This window comes from Euphorbia lathyris, chromosome 6 (assembly GCF_963576675.1).
Source record: "Euphorbia lathyris chromosome 6, ddEupLath1.1, whole genome shotgun sequence".
NCBI classification, from domain to species: Eukaryota; Viridiplantae; Streptophyta; class Magnoliopsida; order Malpighiales; family Euphorbiaceae; genus Euphorbia; species Euphorbia lathyris.
Window position 1 is genome coordinate 39607532 of NC_088915.1, and position 21439 is coordinate 39628970.

Consider the following 21439-nt stretch of genomic DNA (forward strand, 5'->3'; position numbering starts at 1 on the left):
AATTGCATCATCCATTCGGTCTAAATTTCGCATCACAATTAAACAAGATTATAGGTCTTTAAAGGGTTGTAACATAGGCTAAAGGTTTGGGGGTAGGAAAAAGGAAATTTAGGCAAAAAGTTAATTACTCAATTAGTTAGAATTTTTTGCAAAAATTGGCACTTTTTCCGCTATGTGCGAGATAAAAGCTTAAGGTTGTTTTATTTTTCATTTCGCGAAGTAACTAAAGAATATCTTCTACCCTTTCCTCTACAATTTATTCGATTCTAATTTGAACCATATACTATTATTTTCTTTATTTCTTTTCTTTTCTTTTCTTTTGAGATAGAGGGGACAAAGAGTCAATTTGAATTGGTTACTTCTTCTATTTAGAATTACAACCTTTTAATGGTAGCTAATGGAAATTTGAAGGATGTGTGCCTAAGGATCTTCTAACCGAAGTTGAGTCAATTAACTTGTGTGAGAAAGGGTATTTAAGGGCTTGTAACAAGGTTGATCAAAGAAAAGGGGTAAATAAGGCTCAAAGGGGCTTATCTAGTGGAATTGGTAAGGGATTTTGGCTAATCAAAGAATAGGTTAAGTTCATAAAGGGCTATACCTAGATTGCCTAATCATTTCGAGTTCAATTATAACACAACCTTCAACCAGTATTGGATGCAATTCCTATGAGCATAATGACAATAACTGTAATCCCACACCTAAGTGATCAATTATTCCTAAAAATGAGTCTAAAATATTGACCTTCAGGCTCTAGCTCACAACTTAAGGTTATTTGTAACAATCCTAGCCTCACCTAACGTATCGTTCCATGTCAATCTTAGTTAAATAACACTCTTTGGAGACTCAAACGTTGTTCACAAGTTTTTGCATGCATCAATTTCAATTGAGCTTTCAGACTTTTAGAGCACAATTTCAACTGTAATGTCAGGATTGCTAGATGCATCAAAAATCAACTGCCTAAGATTCTTTTTATTTCTAACTACTGAAAACAAAAGAAAAATCTCCGAAATCCTAAGAATTGAAAACAGACCAATAAACACAACAGGACTACACACAAACATGCCACAAAACACAAACACAAACAGTGGTATAAAACAACCAATTGGTACATGTACAAAATGTCCTATCCTATTGCCCTCCTCCCCCACACTAAATCATGCATTTAATTCCAAAAATGCATATTTACGAAATTGAACATTAAGTGAAAGAAAAGAGATAGTATAGGAAAACTCCCTCAGGGGGCGTCTATGTAACGCAGTGTTTCCACTACGCCCAAGTCAGCTTCATAAATTTTCAAACGCTGCCCGTTGACCTTGAAAGGGGAATTATGGCCGTCTGTGATCGCAACTGCTCCGAAAGGGAATAACTAGGTGACCTCAAACGGGCCATACCACCTCGACTTCAGCTTACCAGGGAATAATCGCTGCCTGGAGTTGTACAGTAAAACCTGAAGGAAAATAGGCAAACGTTTGGCAGCGGAAATATAAAAATTTTAACATTTTTCCATTAACCCAAGATCCGTTAATCGTTATTTCATATAAAGAGGGATAGAAGGAAATACCTTTTTGATGTTCTATCTACCGTTGCAATCGAAGTGCCCACAACTCTTACTTCCAGTTCCCGAGCACAAGCCAAAAACACAATTCAAAACCAAGTTAGAATTCAATCGTATGAAAGCAATCAAGAATAGATTGCCTCTAATTAATCAACACAAGATCAATGAATAGAGAAAGAGATTGATAATCAATTGAAACGGAAGGAAGCGGTGAATAATCTCGTCCTCAACAAGGGGGGTCGAAATTCTTCTCTTCGGTAGACACTGTGTTGGCCGAAATTTACATATAGGGGGGTATATATATACTCTCTTGTATCTAAACCCTAGTTAGATAGAAATAGGTTACTGAATAAGAATTTAATTCGGAATATAATTCTTATTTATTATCTATAATTATATCTAAAGATAAAGATAATAATAATAATAACCTTTTAGGATAATAATAGGAGCAATTTAATCTCATTAAACCTCCTAACTTATTTATCCTTTAATTAATTTAATTCACAATCATAATCTAATTAGGATTGCTTAAAATCAAATTAATTTCTTTATGTAATTTATACATAAAAATCGCCTCCCTATTTACTGGGCCTTAGTGGACTCAGTTGGGCTTCCATCAATTAATTAACATCTGTTTCTCTTTTGGGCTCCAAGCCATTAGGTTCTTATTGCTTCTAGCCGTATGCAACCATTAAAATTAATTTTCTCAGAATTACATTTAATCTTTGCATAACGGAATGAGTACGCGAAATGTGATTAGCAAATCCGACACATTCCCCCAGAGCTATAAGAAGACAGGTTGATTCTGTCGTTGACCTTTCCGTATTAGTTACAGTATAATTCGATCCTTTATCAACTACATCCTTGAACTGAATCTTATGACTATGGATAATGTCAAGTCACATATAGCGAGACATTCGTTTTACTTGTACAGGCCGAGTTAACTCCAATTAGATAGGTTAAGTGAAATCTGTATTTCAAGTCTTAAGCTATCACCTTGCAAGGATTTAGAGTCAAGTCTTCCACAAGCGATCCTTGGATGTATCTCCCATTTATCGAGAGTGACAAATGCTCAATCCAATGTATAACTATCCTGCAATTACTTCCTGTGATACCCAACGACTGCCGTTGACACCCTAGAGTCATCTCTGTTATGGATCGTGTTACAACAGGATCAAAGCATCACATCCATAATCCAGAATCACTAATTAACATTCCTTTGAGTCTGAGGATTACTTATACCTATTAATACCAATGAGATGAACATGTGACAAGGATAAATCTACCCATCCTGTTATCTCAAGTCGGGTCCCCAATCCTAACGAACTCCCTTTTATTGGATCCATGTAACTGTCCAGATATCTGCATATCTGAAGCTTCTGAGATCAGCTTTCTATCTCGACAGAAGACATTGTTACATGCAAGTCTCAACAGTGATATGTCAATCCTATTTCTAAACATATTACTTGACTTGGGGTAGTTTTAAGTTTATTAGTTTATTATAAAGTTTCGTCTCACTTCATGCTTGTATGAACACTTTATAATCACTTTAAACAAACTTAGGGATTTCCTTTTATTAGACTTATTTAGTTCTTAAAAGAGGTTGCCTCTATCTAGTTATGAAACCATATCTTATTAAAACAAATGATGCAAAGAACACTTCATTTATATTAAGTTTATATCCTAGAACAATTGTCTATAGGACACTAAAGCCTAACATACTCCCACTTGGACTAAAGCCAATTGTTTCTACAACTTATCCCAGTAGAACTTAGATGACGATCATGTACTTTCTGGGCTAAGGGCTTTGTCAACGGATCTGTAACGTTGTCCTCAGTAGGTACTATTTCTATTCTCACATATCCTCTTGCCACAATCTCTCTTACAATGTGGTATCGCTTCAGGTAATGCTTGGATGCATTATGAGACCGTGGTTCCTTTGCTTGTGCAATGGCTCCATTGTTATCACAATACAGTGTAATGGGATTTACAATGTCAGGCACCACACCAAGTTCAGTAATGAACTTCTTAATCCAAACAGCTTCCTTTGCTGCTTCCGCAGCAGCGATGTACTCTGACTCGGTCGTAGAGAAAGCTACGCTTCCCTGCTTGGAACTCTTCCAACTGACCGCGCCCCCATTCAAGATAAACAGGTATCCTGATTGGGATCTAAAATCGTTCTCATCTGTGAGATGACTGGCGTCTGAAAATCCTTCTATTTTCAGATCCCCTTCTCCATACACTAGGAACATGTCTTTAGTCCTTCTCAAGTACTTAAGAATGTTCTTGACGACATTCCAATGCTCGTCTCCCGGATTACCTTGATAACGACTCGTTATACTTAACGCGAACGCTACGTCAAGTCTAGTGCATAGCATAGCATACATAATCGAACCGATTGCGCTGGCATACGGGATTACAACCATGTGTTTCTTATCATCTTCGGTTTTAGGACATTGATGATTGCTTAACTTTACTCCATGTACCATGGGTAAGTTACCTCGTTTCGATTCAAGTATGCTAAACCACTTTAGCACCTTTTCAATGTATGTAGCCTGTGAAAGACCAAGCAGTCTTCTTGATCTATCTCTGTAGATCTTTATACCAAGTATATAAGCTGCTTCACCAAGGTCTTTCATGGAGAAGTTACCTGATAACCATACTTTTACCGACTGTAGTAGAGCTATATCATTTCCCATTAATAATATATCGTCCACATATAATATTAGAAATGCAACTGAGCTCCCACTTGCTTTCTTGTAAATGCAAGCTTCTTCGCAATTTTGTTCGAAACCAAATTGTTTTATGGTTTCGTCAAAACGCTTGTTCCAGCTTCTAGATGCTTGCTTGAGTCCATAAATGGATCTCTGTTGTTTGCAAACCTTGTTTGCATCCTTTGATATGAAACCTTCAGGTTGCATCATATATACATCCTCAAGCAGGTTTCCATTTAGGAAAGCTGTTTTCACATCCATTTGCCAAATCTCGTAATCGTAGTGAGCGGCAATAGCGAGCATTATTCTGATTGATTTGGACATAGCCACAGGAGAGAAAGTTTCGTCATAATCAATTCCTTATTTCTGACGATATCCTTTTGCTACTAACCTAGCTTTGTAGGTGCTAACCTTTCCATCCATGTCAGTCTTCTTTTTGAAGATCCACCTGCACCCAATGGGTTTTATCCCTTCGGGTGGATCAACCAAAGTCCACACTTGGTTGGTGTACATGGAATCCATTTCAGAATCCATGGCCTCGAGCCATACTTTAGAATCTGGACTGGTAAGAGCCTCTTCGTAGTTTTCGGGTTCATCGTCTAACACGGGAACCTCATCATCATCTCCCACTAGAAAACCATATCTAATTGGGAGTTCACGAACTCTTTGTGATCTATGAATGGGTGGCACTTGAGTCTCATCCAATGGGATTGCTTCGGGTTCCTCAACCGCCTCTGTTGTTTCAGTCGATGTTTCTTCTTCTTGAACTTCATCAAGTTCAATCATGCTTCCCTTTTCTGTTTCTTCGAGAAACTCTTTCTCCAAGAAGGTTGCGTGCTTGGATACTATTACTTTCTGATCATCTGGATGATAGAAGTAATACCCTACAGTTTCCTTAGGATATCCAATTAAGAAACATTTATCAGATTTAGAATCTAGTTTATCTGACGCTACGCGTTTGACAAATGCTGAACAACCCCATACTCTCATGAATGAGAATGTGGGTTTCCCACCAACGAACAATTCATATGGTGTGGAACTAGCGGATTTAGTTGGTACTCGATTTAGGGTGAAGAGGGCAGTTTCTAAGGCATAGCCCCAGAATGTCTTTGGAAGTAATGCTATGCTCATCATAGATCGTACCATATCTAGTAAGGTACGGGTCCTCCTTTCGGATACACCATTGTGTTGTGGTGTATAGGGAGGTGTCAATTTTGAGCATATCCCACATTCAGTTAGATAATTCAAAAAATCATCTGAAAGATATTCGCCACCTCGATCGGATCGAAGTATCTTTATTTTCTTTCCTAATTGATTTTCTACTTCATTCTTGAAGCATTTGAATTTATCAAAAGCTTCGGACTTGTGCTTCATCAAGTAACCATAACCATATCTGGTATGGTCGTCTATGAAGCTTATGAAGTATCTGAATCCTCCTCTTGCTTGGACCGACATAGGACCGCATACATCTGAATGTATTAATCCTAGAGTGTCTGATACACGCTCACCTTTATTGCTAAAGGGTGTCTTTGTCATTTTACCTTTTAAACATGCTTCGCATGTTTCCAATGATTCAGAATCAATTGAATCTATAAGCCCATCTTGATGTAGCTTAAGCATTTCGTCTTTTGTTTATATGGCCTAAACGACAATGCCACAAGTAAGTCAAATTATCTAGCTTATGTCTTTTGGTATCAATTGCGAATACAGAAATTTTGTCATCTAGCACATAAATCTCATTTTGTGATATTCCTGAAAAATAGAAAATCCCATCTCTATAAAACTCGCAACGTTTGTCTTTTATTGAAATATGAAAACCGTCGTCAACAAGACGGCTAATAGAAATAATGTTTTTGGACATTTCTGGAACATACAAACAGTTCCCTAATTCTATTACAAGCCCAGAGGGAAAACTTAAAGCATAATCTCCAACAGCGAGGGCGGCAACTCTTGCTCCATTTCCTACTCGCAAGTTTATGCTTCCTTTCTTCAATTCCTTAGTCCGATTTAGTTCCTGCATATTTGTACAAATATGAGATCCACATCCACTGTGAAATTGTATTTATTTCAATATAAAACATACCAGACGTTGAAGCACCGTCTTTTCCCTTCTTGGGGGAGGGTAGGTACTCCTTGTAGTTCCTCCTCCAATTCCCGTCTTTACCACAGAAGTGGCACTCTCCTTTGGGCTTCTTCACTTCCTTTCCCTTTGCTCTAGTGGGCATGACCCTCTTGCCTTTCTTGGGATGTTTAGGATTGGGAAAATTCCCTTTCCTCTTCTTTGATCCCTCTATGACAAGAGCCGGTATTGCCTTGTCTTTCTTCATATTGGGCTCAACTGTCTTGAGCATGTTTGCAAGCTCTTCAAGAGAGGTTTGCAAGTCATTCATCTGGTAGTTCATGATGAACTGTGAATAACTCTCTGGGAGAGATTGAAGGATTAAGTCTATGCTTAGCTCGTTATCCATCGCGAATCCAATACTAGAAAGCTTGGTAATATAGCCAATCATCTTGACACAATGTGTCATTACAGATGTGCCCTCTTGCATCCTGCAACGATATAGCAATTTTGATATCTCGTAGCGTTCGCACCGAGTTTGTTTCCCAAACAACTCTTTTAGGTGCACGATGATGGAATAGGCATCCATTTCCTCATGTTGCCTCTGCAATTCCGGTGTCATCGATGCAAGTATGATGCATCCCGCATGATCGTCATCAGCCTTATGCTTCTGGTAAGCATCGATCTCTTCGATGGGAGCATCATCAGCTGGGATAGGGGGTATCGATGTATCAAGTACATACCCTATCTTATCGAACTTCAAAATGATTTTGAGATTGCGATACTAGTCGGTGAAGTTTGAACCGTTCAACTTGTTATCGGTAAGTATATTTTGCAGATTGGTTTTAGTCATGATTTTAGGAGTGTTTTAATTTACCCTGGGAGTGAGAAAGAGTAAACGTATGTTATTCATTTGCTTTAAAGTACATCAATCTAAAATTATAGGTCTTTTAGTTCATTTTAAATTGCTCCCACTATTTTGCCAAATTAATAGCCCTCCATATTAATTCGAAGAATTTCACAAATCCTTTAATGAGCTAGGATCCTAACTCCTGAGATTTCACCTTGATTTTGCTCAACAAACTAGTCTCATTTGTTAGGTAGATTCATGTAGTCAATCACATCTTTAATGTGATTCCTAGGTTATTGGGTTACTAACCACATTAGTAACTAGTATGCTATTCATATTAATCCCAACCATATTGCCCATTAGTTTATGATAGCATGAGTTTGCTCATCCAATTACCATAATCTAATTTAAGTATTACCCCATATTCATGAAAGAACGATTTTCGATAATTCAGGTGTTACCATAAGACCCCGAGCTTGAGTTTGCTCAACAACCCCGGCTGAATTATAATATTAGGGAGGGCAACCGATTTTAATAACTTGCTTATTTACTTAACTTTTAATTAGTGAGAGATTTTTATTTTAAGTCTCATAATCTAACTTAGTCTTGATTTGCTTTAGCATACATCAGACACATACATTGGCGTTATGGACATATTATCTAAATTATTCCGTCGAGCCAGAGACGGAATAAAAGGCCAAACCTAGGGAAATACTAACTATTACATATTTCTCTTTAGGTCCGCCGTCTTCTCCATGGCGCCTTGAAATTACATATTAATTTCTATACTACTAAAGAAAACTTCAATTAACTTGAAGGGAATTAGATGAGAGGAGAAATTACAATAGATAGTAGAAAGGCAGGACTCGCATGCCCTATTTCAAAAATACCAAAAGACTAAATAGATGGTCCAAATATGTCCATAACTCCAAACATACATAGACTCAATTAAATAAATTTAATTGGTTGATTACATAAAATACTTATGTAATATTTAGGTTAATCACATTAACTCATCAAATTAACTTTCATCCAATTTTAATTCTAACAGTTTCGTATCTTCTATATTAACCTTTTAGATTAATACAACTATACAAAACTATATTTATGCATGTCCCAATTATTTTGATTTCAATTCATTTAATACTTTTGATTTACAAATAGGCAAAACAAACTTTTAAATAAATTCTTTTATTCGATAATCAAAACAGAAAACTATTAATTTCTGAAACATATATATATAACTATATTTTAAAACCATATTTTAAAACAGTTTTAAAATACACATGTTCCGGGCCGGGCCCCAAACACGTGGCTGCTACCGTTCGGCAGCAGCCACGCGTCTGGTCCGCCGCTGCCTCGCGGCGGCAGCGGCCAGACGTCATGTGATTGCTGCCGCGAGGCAGCAATCGCACGACGGCAGTCGAGTTGCGCCGTGAGGCGCAACCCGAACTACTGTCCCTTTTTAAAAAAAAATGTATATATATGTATATATATATTGGTTTTAAAACGATTTTCAGAAAATAAGAAAACTTATTAAAGATTTTTTCGTTTTATCTTTAGATTTAATAAAACTAACTTTTATCAATCTAACTATAAAACTAATAGTTTTGTCATAATGATTATCAACCATAATAATTAGGAACATATGCATAATCTATTTTAATTAACAATTAATTAAAACTTATTTATCTTTAGAATCAATTAATCAAAACAGTTTCGTTAATTAACTTAACTATAAATATTCATTCAATCTGATTGAAAAAAACTTCTTAATTTTCATATATGAAATAACAGATTTAACGCAAGCTCTGATACCACTGAAGGAAAATAGGCAAACGTTTGGCAGCGGAAATATAAAAATTTTAACCTTTTTCCATTAACCCAAGATCCGTTAATCGTTATTTCATATAAAGAGGGATAGAAGGAAATACCTTTTTGATGTTCTATCTACCATTGCAATCGAAGTGCCCACAACTCTTACTTCGAGTCTCCGAGCACAAGACAAAAACACAATTCAAAACCAAGTTAGAATTCAACCGTATGAAAGCAATCAATAATAGATTGCCTCTAATTAATCAAGACAAGATCAAGGAATAGAGAAAGAGATTGATAATCAATTGAAATGGAAGGAAGTGGTGAATAATCTCGTCCTCAACAAGGGGGGTCGAAATTCTTCTCTTCGGTAGACACTGTGTTGGCCGAAATTTACATATAGGGGGGTATATATATACTCTCTTGTATCTAAACCCTAGTTAGATAGAAATAGGTTACTGAATAAGAATTTAATTCGGAATATAATTCTTATTTATTATCTATAATTATATCTAAATATAAAGATAATAATAGGAGCAATTTAATCTCATTAAACCTCCTAACTTATTTATCCTTTAATTAATTTAATTCACAATCATAATCTAATTAGGATTGCTTAAAATCAAATTAATTTCTTTATGTAATTTATACATAAAAATCGCCCCCTATTTATCGGGCCTTAGTGGACTCAGTTGGGCTTCCATCAATTAATTAACATCTGTTTCTCTTTTGGGCTCCAAGTCTTATATGTGACCCATTATGTTCTTATTGCTTCTAGCCGTATGCAACTATTAAATTAATTTTCTCAGAATTATATTTAATCTTTGCATAATGGAATGAGATCGCGAAATGTGATTAGCAAATTCGAAACATTCCCCCAGAGCTATAAGAAGACAGGTTGATTCTGTCGTTGACCTTTCCGTATTAGTTACAGTATAATTCGATCCTTTATCAACTACATCCTTGAACTGAATCTTATGACTATGGATAATGTCAAGTCACATATAGCGAGACGTTCGTTTTACTTGTACATGCCGAGTTAACTCCAATTAGATAGATTAAGTGAAATCTGTATTTCAAGTCTTAAGCTATCACCTTGCAAGGATTTAGAGTCAAGTCTTCCACAAGCGATCCTTGGACGTATCTCCCATTTATCGGGAGTGACAAATGCTCAATCCAATGTATAACTATCCTGCAATTACTTCATGTGATACCTAACGGCTGCCGTTCACACCCCAGAGTCATCTCTGTTATGGATCGTGTTACAACAGGATCAAAGCATCACATTCCATAATCCAGAATCACTAATTAACATTCCTTTGAGTCTGAGGATTACCTATACCTATTAATACCAATGAGATGAACATGTGACAAGGATAAATCTACCCAGCCTGTTATCTTAAGTCGGGTCCCCAATCCTAACGAACTCCCTTTCATTGGATCCATGTAACTGTCCAGATATCTGCATATCTGAAGCTTGTGAGATCAGCTTTCTGTCTCAACAGAAGACATTGTTACATGCAAGTCTCAACAGTGATATGTCAATCTTATTTCTAAACATATTACTTGACTTGGGGTAGTTTTAAGTTTATTAGTTTATTATAAAGTTTCGTCTCACTTCATGCTTGTATGAACACTTTATAATCACTTTAAACAAACTTAGGGATTTCCTTTTATTAGACTTATTTAGTTCTTAAAAGAGGTTGTGTCACACCCGACCCAAAACGGCATCGAGCATGAAGGAAATATAATCTTAAACCAACTTCCTAGCAAATTGTATGAAACTCTATTTCAAACTATCTAAAATTTTATTATTTATTTGGCTTGGACTCGATAATTCTATCGAGCTTCCTATATATCCCGAATATTTTTTAATCTTTAAATCGGGAATCAAAGCCACGTAGTTCTACCTATTTTAGGTAGTTCTCTCGACTTAATTGACGCGTTAATGAAATTAATAAACTTCACTTTATAGCTATATAATTTCGTTTCATATAGTCTCGTTTTATCGCTACTACCATTCACAATATATTTAGTATCCCGATCTATGATTTCGACTCGTCAATTTTTAACCCGTTAATAACTTAATTTAATTTCCTAATAACGTAACTTAATTTCGGAATAGACCAGACCGTCTAAAATTTATTTATTATTTATTTAATATACTCGAATACTTTATCGATTTGACAATATAAAACTTAAACTTAAAAACCTTAAAATCACGTGATCAAATCAATTCAAATCACAGATAATTATCGATATCGTTATATCGGCATTTTGTCAAAACAACTCGTAACCAATCAAATGTTTTATCAAACCAATTCGTAATCAATCAAACGTTTTATCAAACCAAGTCCGTAATCAACTAAACGCTTTATCAAATCAAACTCGTAATCAATCAAACTCGTAACCAATCAAACTCGTAATCAATCAAACATAAAACCTTATATCAAAATCAATTCATAATCGAAAACATAAAACCTTATATCCTTATGTCCATCCTAGAGTTTCTCCCCTTATGTATTAATCCATAAGCACACATATCAATTCAATAACCACATAGTCGAGACGTCTCTTTAACCTTGCCTAATCCCGTATTGGTCTTACCCAACACTTCGCTGCCAATACTCGACTAGGTTTTAGACTGTGTACACAGGTCATGTCCCTCACTGAACATGGTCTTCAATTATCAAAACCACTGGTCTAGATTACTCTAGATGGATATAAAAATTCAGAAAATCATAACGTGCTCAAATTTCCTTTCACAATCAAACTTCCAATTTATTCAATAACCACAAAATCATCGGACCTCAATTAACTATTTTCGTAAAAATAATCACAATATTTAAAATCAAATAATCATTTAATAATATAACTAAAATAGTCAAAATATCGTATAAGATCATCGATTCATATTTCAAACGAATTCCAAGAATTTAACAGCTCAAAATATTATATCGATAAAACTTAATATCGTTAAAAGTAAATATCCTTATCGGACTATTTTCGGTCACCGAAACAAAATTCTAAACTGAATAATTAATTTGAACTATGAATACATCTTAGACTCGTTAAACCATATTAAACTACTAAGAGTATATTATATTCAAATCATATTTGAAAAAAATATTCAAATTTATATACTCTATTTAATAAATATCGGTATTAGTCCTTCTAATTTATAACTTATTTTAACTCTAATAATTTATCACTTAATATTATATAAACAACTCAAAACTAAATTTGAAACCAAACATTTTTATCTATGTATTTTCGTTTGTCACCGAAATTGTAACGTGTAAACTAAACTGGTGTCGTTAATTCCGACCGAAGGTTCAGTTGGACTCGTAACACTAACATGAGTCTATCATAGTAATTTTTATTTACAATTTCTTTATATAATAATAATTATTATTAATATAAAAATTCAGATGGTGATAATTTAATAATTTACTAACGTTAATTTCTTTCGTGATCAAAACCTACCGATAATCGTCTAACTTAATATATAACTGTCTAATTAAACCCTATTTAAAAAGAAAATAAGATTAAATATTACATACCTCTTAAACGTTATAAATTTTTTAATCCGTCCACACGAGACCGTTTGCTTTAACTCGGAATCAATGAGAACTTTTGATCCAACCTTTTCTTTTATATTTTTTTTCATATTGAGAGAACCCCAAACTATATATATATATATATATATATATATTGAGCAAAAACCAATCCTCCTACATTCGTACTCCCATTTTCTTCTTTTTTTTTTCCTCTCTTCCCTTTTATATCCATTCCATTTCATATTGATTAGAAAATAAATAAATAAATATATATATATATATATATATATATATATATATATATATTGAGCAAAAACCAATCCTCCTACATTCGTACTCCCATTTTCTTCTTTTTTTTTTCCTCTCTTCCCTTTTATATCCATTCCATTTCATATTGATTAGAAAATAAATAAATAAATAAATAAATAAATATATATATATATATATATATATATATATATATTAAAAGGACATGTGTCATTTAAGTGGATTAATTTGAAATAGTTATTAATTAATCTTACAACAAGTGTTTTTATACTTAACAAATCAATGCCACGTTTTTTTTTCTGTTTATTATTATTATTATGATTTTAAGTATTATATCTATACATCACATCCCACTAAATTTTAAAATATTTTGAAAATTTTAATAGCAAATATTTCGTATATATAAAATTTGGAATTGGATAAAAATCGAATTTGATCCTTTTAATTTAGAAGTTTTTATAAGACTTTATCCAAAACTTTTAATTTATACCTATAAACAATTGAATTAACTCCAATAATATACTTTTAACATCTAATTGGTTAATTAATAAATAAGAAATACAATTTAATATCGAGATAAAAAATTTGGACACGGACGTGACAATTCTACCCACCTTAAAGAATTTCGTCCTCGAAATTCATATCAGTTTTTTTACGTAAGTACATTAATCATTACGATTTCTTAATTACGAATATATTTTTTTTAACGCACTATCGAACTATAAAACCCTCAGAATTTCTATCCCCAGATATTCACATTTCTAAATCACAACCCATTTTAGGTCCGAAGCAAATAACCTAGAGCTCTAATACCAAATTGTCACACCGGACCCAAAACGGCATCGAGCATGAAGGAAATATAATCTTAAACCAACTTCCTAGCAAATTGTATGAAACTCTATTTCAAACTATCTAAAATTTTATTATTTATTTGGTTTGGACTCGATAATTCTATCGAGCTTCCTAGTATCCCGAATATTTTTTAATCTTTAAATCGGGAATCAAAGCCACGTAGTTCTATCTATTTTAGGTAGTTCTCTCGACTTAATTGACGCGTTAATGAAATTAATAAACTTCACTTTATAACTATATAATTTCGTTTCATATAGTCTCGTTTTATCGCTACTACCATTCACAATATATTTAGTATCCCGATCTACGATTTCGACTCGTCAATTTTTAACCCGTTAATAACTTAATTTAATTTCCTAATAACTTAACTTAATTTCGGAATAGACCAGACCATCTAAAATTTATTTATTATTTATTTAATATACTCGAATACTTTATCAATTTGACAATATAAAACTTAAACTTAAAAACCTTAAAATCACGTGATCAAATCAATTCAAATCACAGATAATTATCGATATCGTTATATCGGCATTTTGTCAAAACAACTCGTAACCAATCAAATGTTTTATCAAACCAATTCGTAATCAATCAAACGTTTTATTAAACCAAGTCCGTAATCAACTAAACGCTTTATCAAATCAAACTCGTAATCAATCAAACTCGTAACCAATCAAACTCGTAATCAATCAAACATAAAACCTTATATCAAAATCAATTCATAACCGAAAACATAAAACCTTATATCCTTATATCCATCCTAGAGTTTCTCCCCTTATGTATTAATCCATAAGCACACATATCAATTCAATAACCACATAGTCGAGACGTCTCTTTAACCTTGCCTAATCCCGTATTGGTCTTACCCAACACTTCGCTACCAATACTCGACTAGGTCTTTAGACTGTGTACACAGGCCATGTCCCTCACTGAACATGGTCTTCAATTATCAAAACCACCGGTCCGGATTACTCTAGATGGATATAAAAATTCAGAAAATCATAACGTGCTCAAATTTCCTTTCACAATCAAACTTCCAATTTATTCAACAACCACAAAATCATCTGACCTCAATTAATTATTTTCGTAAAAATAATCACAATATTTAAAACCAAATAATCATTTAATAATATAACTAAAATAGTCAAAATATCGTATAAGATCATCGATTCATATTTCAAACGAATTCCAAGAATTTAACAGCTCAAAATATTATATCGATAAAACTTAATATCGTTAAAAGTAAATATCCTTATCGGACTATTTTCGGTCACCGAAACAAAATTCTAAACTGAATAATTAATTTGAACTATGAATACATCTTAGACTCGTTAAACCATATTAAACTACTAAGAGTATATTATATTCAAATCATATTTGAACTTTTATATTCAAATTTATATACTCTATTTAATAAATATCGGTACTCTATTTAATAAATATCGGTATTAGTCCTTCTAATTTATAACTTATTTTAACTCTAATAATTTATCACTTAATATTATATAAACAACTCAAAACTAAATTTGAAACCAAACATTTTTATCTATGTATTTTCGTTTGTCACCGAAATTGTAACGTGTAAACTAAACTGGTGTCGTTAATTCCGACCGAAGGTTCAGTTGGACTCGTAACACTAACATGAGTCTATCATAGTAATTTTTATTTTCAATTTCTTTATATAATAATAATTATTATTAATATAAAAATTCAGACGGTGATAATTTAATAATTTACTAACGTTAATTTCTTCCGTGATCAAAACCTACCGATAATCGTCCAACTTAATATGTAACTGTCTAATTAAACCCTATTTAAAAAGAAAATAAGATTAAATATTACATACCTCTTAAACGTTATAAATTTTTTAATCCGTCCACACGAGACCGTTTGCTTTAACTCGGAATCAATGAGAACTTTTGATCCAACCTTTTCTTTTATATTTTTTTTATTCATGTTGAGAGAACCCCAAACTATATATATAGATATATATATTGAGCAAAAACCAATCCTCCTACATTCGTACTCCCCTTTTCTTCTTCTTTTTCCTCTCTTCCCTTTATATCCATTCCATTTTATATTGATTAGAAAAAAAATATATATATATATATATATTAAAAGGACATGTGTCATTTAAGTGGATTAATTTGAAATAGTTATTAATTAATCTTACAACAAGTGTTTTTATACTTAACAAATCAATGCCACGTTTTTTTTCCTGTTTATTATTATTATTATGATTTTAAGTATTATATCTATACATCACATCCCACTAAATTTTAAAATATTTTGAAAATTTTAATAGCAAATATTTCGTATATATAAAATTTGGAATTGGATAAAAATCGAATTTGATCCTTTTAATTTAGAAGTTTTTATAAGACTTTATCCAAAACTTTTAATTTATACCTATAAACAATTGAATTAACTCCAATAATATACTTTTAACATCTAATTGGTTAATTAATAAATAAGAAATACAATTTAATATCGAGATAAAAAATTTGGACACGGACGTGACAGGTTGCCTTTATATAGTTATAAAACCATATCTTATTAAAACAAATTATGCAAAGAACACTTCATTTATATTAAGTTTATATCCTAGAACAATTGTCTATAGGACACTAAACCCTAACAAAACCTTATCCCCTACCTCAAAATGGCATTTGATTATTCTCTTGTCATGCCATCTTTTCGTCTTCTCCTTGTAGATCCGTGAATTTTCATAGGCACCGAGCCTGAACTCTTCCAAGGCATCAAGCTGCAATAACCGTTTCTCACCTGCAACTCATGTATCAAAGTTTAGAAAACGGGTAGCCCATTAGGCTTTATGTTCGAGTTCTATAGGAAGATGACATGCCTTACCGTAAACTAGCCTGAATGGGGACATACCAATTGGTGTTTTAAACGCAGTCTTATATGCCCACAAAGCATCATCTAATTTGAGTGACCAGTTATGCCTAGAGGAATTTACTGTTTTTTCACGTAAGCTTTTGATTTCTCTATTGGACACTTCAACTTGACCACTAGTCTGGGGATGGTATGGGGTAGCCACTTTATGAGTGACCCCATATTTATGCAAGACCTGTTTAAAAGCTTGGTTACAAAAGTGAGACCCGCCATCGCTAATAATGGTGCGGGGGTGCCAAACCGTGTGAAGATATTCTTTTGCAAGAATCGGATGACAGCCCGCGCATCATTACTAGGCAAGGCTACCGCCTCCACCCATTTAGAAACGTAGTCCACGGCTACAAGGATGTACTCGTTATTGAACGACTTCTGGAAGGGTCCCATGAAGTCTATCCCCCAAACATCAAAGATTTCACAGACTAAAATTGGTTTCATAGGCATGGCATGTCTCTATGAAATGCTACCAGTTTGTTGACACTTATCACAGTTTTTAACAAAATTAAAAGCGTCATGGAAGATTGTGGGCCAATAGAACCCACTCTACTCTGGAGTACCTTAGCTGCAGTTATGTCCGTAAACTAGCCTGAATGGGGACATACCAATTGGTGTTTTAAACGCAGTCTTATATGCCCACAAAGCATCATCTAATTTGAGTGACCAATTATGCCTAGAGGAATTTACTGTTTTTTCACGTAAGCTTTTGATTTCTCTATTGGACACTTCAACTTGACCACTAGTCTGGGGATGGTATGGGGTAGCCACTTTATGAGTGACCCCATATTTATGCAAGACCTGTTTAAAAGCTTGGTTACAAAAGTGAGACCCGCCATCGCTAATAATGGTGCGGGGGTGCCAAACCGTGTGAAGATATTCTTTTGCAAGAATCGGATGACAGCCCGCGCATCATTACTAGGCAAGGCTACCGCCTCCACCCATTTAGAAACGTAGTCCACGGCTACAAGGATGTACTCGTTATTGAACGACTTCTGGAAGGGTCCCATGAAGTCTATCCCCCAAACATCAAAGATTTCATAGACTAAAATTGGTTTCATAGGCATGGCATGTCTCTATGAAATGTTACCAGTTTGTTGACACTTATCACAGTTTTTAACAAAATTAAAAGCGTCATGGAAGATTGTGGGCCAATAGAACCCACTCTGGAGTACCTTAGCTGCAGTTATGTCCGTGCCATGGTGGCCACCTACCTCTTTGGAATGACAAAATGCAAGGACATAAGCTATCTCCTCCTTAGGAATGCACCCACGGATGATGTTGTCGCCACAGATCTTGAATAGGTAGGGGTTGTCCCAAAGGTACTGCTTTGCATCGTGCAGGAACTTTCTCCTCTGCTGGTAGGAGAACTCTGGAGGGATCAGCTTTCCTACAATGAAATTAGCAAAATCAGCAAACAAGGGACATGTCTTATTGATAATAAGTGTTCGTCATGAAATGTCTCTTGGATGTCTGCATTAGTGTCCTCATCCACCTCCTCTTGTTCTAATCTGGAGTGACGATCAGCAACCACATTTTCAACTCCTTTCTTATCTCATATCTCCAGATCGAATTCCTGCAGTAACAGAATCCACCTAAGGAGTCTAGGTTTGGCATCCTGTTTGGAAAACAAATACCTTAGTGCAGCATGGTCAGTATACACAATAATTTTGGAAAGCACCAAATACGAACAAAACTTGTCAAGTGCGAAAATCACAGCTAATAACTCTTTTTCTGTGGTAGTGTAATTTAATTGAGCGTCATTAAGAGTTTTACTAGCATATGAAATTGGTTGGCAAATTTTATCCACTTTTTGACCTAAGCATGCACCTACAACCGTATCACTGGCATCACACATTAGCTCGAATGGTAAATCCCAGTTGGGACTAACCATTATGGGAGCTCTAATCAATTTGTCTTTTAAAGTGTTAAAAGATTCAAGACATTCAGGTGTGAAAACAAAATTGGCATCCTTCAGCAACAATTGGGTCATAGGCCTGGCAATTTTAGAAAAATCCTTAATAAAACGTCTATAAAAACCAGCATGGCCTAAAAAACTCCTAACTGCTTTGACATTGGAAGGGGGAGGTAGTTTTTCAATGACCTCAATTTTAGCAGGGTCTACCTCAATCCCTTTCCGTGACACCTTATGCCCTAAAACTATACACTCAGTGACCATAAACTGGCACTTTTCCCAGTTTAGGACCAGGTCAGTTTCCTCACATCTTTGCAACATTAATTCCAAGTTATGCAAACAGTTATCAAAAGTAGTTCCAAAAACAGAAAAATCGTCCATAAAGACCTCCATGAACTCTTCTATCATATCAGAAAATATAGTTGTCATACACCTCTGAAACGTAGCAGGTGCATTGTATAACCCAAAGGGCATCCGTTTATATGCAAATGTCCCGAAAGGGCAAGTGAAAGTGGTCTTTTCCTGATCGTCAGGATCCACTGTTATTTGCATGTAGCCCGAATACCACACAACAGAAGAAAAACTTACCTGCCATGCGTTCAAGCATCTGATCAATGAACGGAAGAGGGAAATGATCCTTCCTGGTGGCGTCGTTCAATTTCCTGTAATCCACACACATTCGCCACCCGAATTAATTCATTCTTCTCATTCAATGTCACTGTTGTGCCCCCCTTCTTTGGCACCATATGCACGGGACTCACCCACTAGCTGTCAGAAATTGGATAGATCATCCCTTCATCAAGCAACTTAATGACCTCAGCCTTCACTGCTTCTTTCATTTTTAGGTTGAGTCTTCTCTATGGTTGGGTCGTCGGCTTCACCTTATCTTCCATATAGATCCGGTGTTCATAGAGAGACGGGCTGATTCCTTTGATGTCAGACATTTGCCATCCAAAGACTCTCTTGTGCTTCCTCAACACCTCCACCAAGCGTTCTTCCTCAGGACATGTAAGTTCAACAGAAATAATTACAGGTAAGTGGACAGGAGGTGCTAAAAACATGTATTTTAAATGGGCAGGTAAGGGTTTGAGATCGAGGGTTGGTGGTTCTTCAATCGAGGTCTTAGGCCTTGTCTTGGTTTCTCTGTCAAGAGTTCGTCGTGCCGGGCCCAATTACAACCCTCTTTACCTTCCACCTCAGTGTCTATGTCTGACAGCTCCTCCTCTTCTAGTTCAATATTCAAATTCTTGTCTTCATTTTCCTGGAAAGTATTCTCAACCAAAGAGTCAGTTAGGCTCAGAAAATTACAATATTCATCATCAATAGGAAATTTCATAGATTTTAAAATATTGAATTCTACTTCCTCATTCTACAACCGGAGAATTAATTTACCCCCTTCAACATCGATCAGTGTCCGCCCCGTGGCGAGGAAAGGCCTCCCTAGTAAGATAGGGACCTGATCATCTTCTTCAATATCCATGATCACAAAGTCAGTCGGGAAGATGAATTGATCTACCTTGACTAAGAGGTCTTCCACCACTCCAACCGGACGCCTTATCGACCTGTCAGCCAGCTGAATTGTGACTGATGTGGGTTTTGGATCTCCCATTCCCAATTTCCTGTAAACAGACAAAGGCATTAAATTAATGCTTGCACCAAGATCACATAAAGCACGTTTAAAGTGAACCTTGCCTATTGTACAGGGGATGCTAAAACTACCAGGATCCTTAGATTTTTTTGGCAATGGATTTGTTAGCATTGCAGAACATTCCTAGCTTAGCATTACAATTTCATGATCTCCTAATTTTCTCTTTTTAGAGATCAGTTCTTTCAAAAAATTTCCATACACAGGCATATTCTCAAGAAGTTCAAGAAACGGGAGGTTGATCTCTATTTTTTTAAACACATTTAACATCTTGGAATAATCTTTGTCTAACTTAGCTCTCCTAGAAGTAGGATAAGGCAAGGTAACATGTGTTGGTTGTACAGCAGTATCAGTAATTAAAGTTGGATCAGAGATACTTACCTGGGGAGAAGGCGGGGTTGATGAGATATTACCAGGAGTGGGGCCAGAAACCTCGTCTTGCTGAGGCACCAAGTCTAGTGCACTTACATATTTTCTGCTCCTAAGCGTGATTGCTCGTGCTTCCTCCTCTACAAACTTACTGATCTGTGTTTGAAGTCTCTGGCAGAAAGCTTCACTGCGTGCCAACCTCCCTTCTATGGCACTCATAATCTCTCTCAGGACATCTATACTTCTTTCCAGTTCAATCTCAGACCATGCATCTTGATATCTGTCCTGCTGCCAAGGCGTGCTATTTGATCCATACTGCTTTAGATAATGGATCTGTTCAAGTACCATCGGACACTCTACGTTCTTGTGCTCTTTGCTGCAGAGATCACAACTTGCGACTAGCTCTGGTGCTTTCAAGTGAGCTACCAGCAAATCGACCTTTGCTGTCAGGGCTGCTATCTGAGGGTTTGATTCTGAAGATATCCTAAGGAGCTCCTCAGCTGTTGTGCCTCTTCTCGGAGCTGGCTTCTCAACTTGCCAACATGCGCTCCGTTCAGCTAATTCTTGCACCAGATTGTATGCTTGAACTGCATTCTTGTTGAATAGATTTCCTCCTGCTGCTGCATCCAGAGAGGCACAGCCGGAAGGAGATATTCCTGAGTAGAACATGTCAACAAGTTGGTACCACTGGTAACCATGGTGGGGGGCATTGTCTTAACAATTTCTGGAACCTCTCCCAGGCTAGATGCAGGTTCTCACTGTCGGACTGCCTAAACCAGGTGATATCGCTTCTGAATTGTGCAGTCTTTGATGGAGGGAAGTACTTTGCTAGGAACGCTGATACTATAGTGTCCCAGTCAGTGAGAGAGCCTGGCTCGATGGATTGTAGCCATTCTACAGCTTCTACTTTCAGAGAGAATCTGAACAGCTTCTG

The 21439-nt window shown here is 35.3% G+C and overlaps 1 non-coding gene across 1 annotated transcript; it reads left to right on the plus strand.

Moving 5' to 3' along the window:
• Positions 1-21196: 21196 nt before the first annotated feature.
• LOC136234458 (small nucleolar RNA R71) lies at positions 21197-21304 on the plus strand. Its single transcript, XR_010691341.1, has one exon. It is a non-coding gene; the product is annotated as a small nucleolar RNA R71 (small nucleolar RNA).
• Positions 21305-21439: the final 135 nt, after the last annotated feature.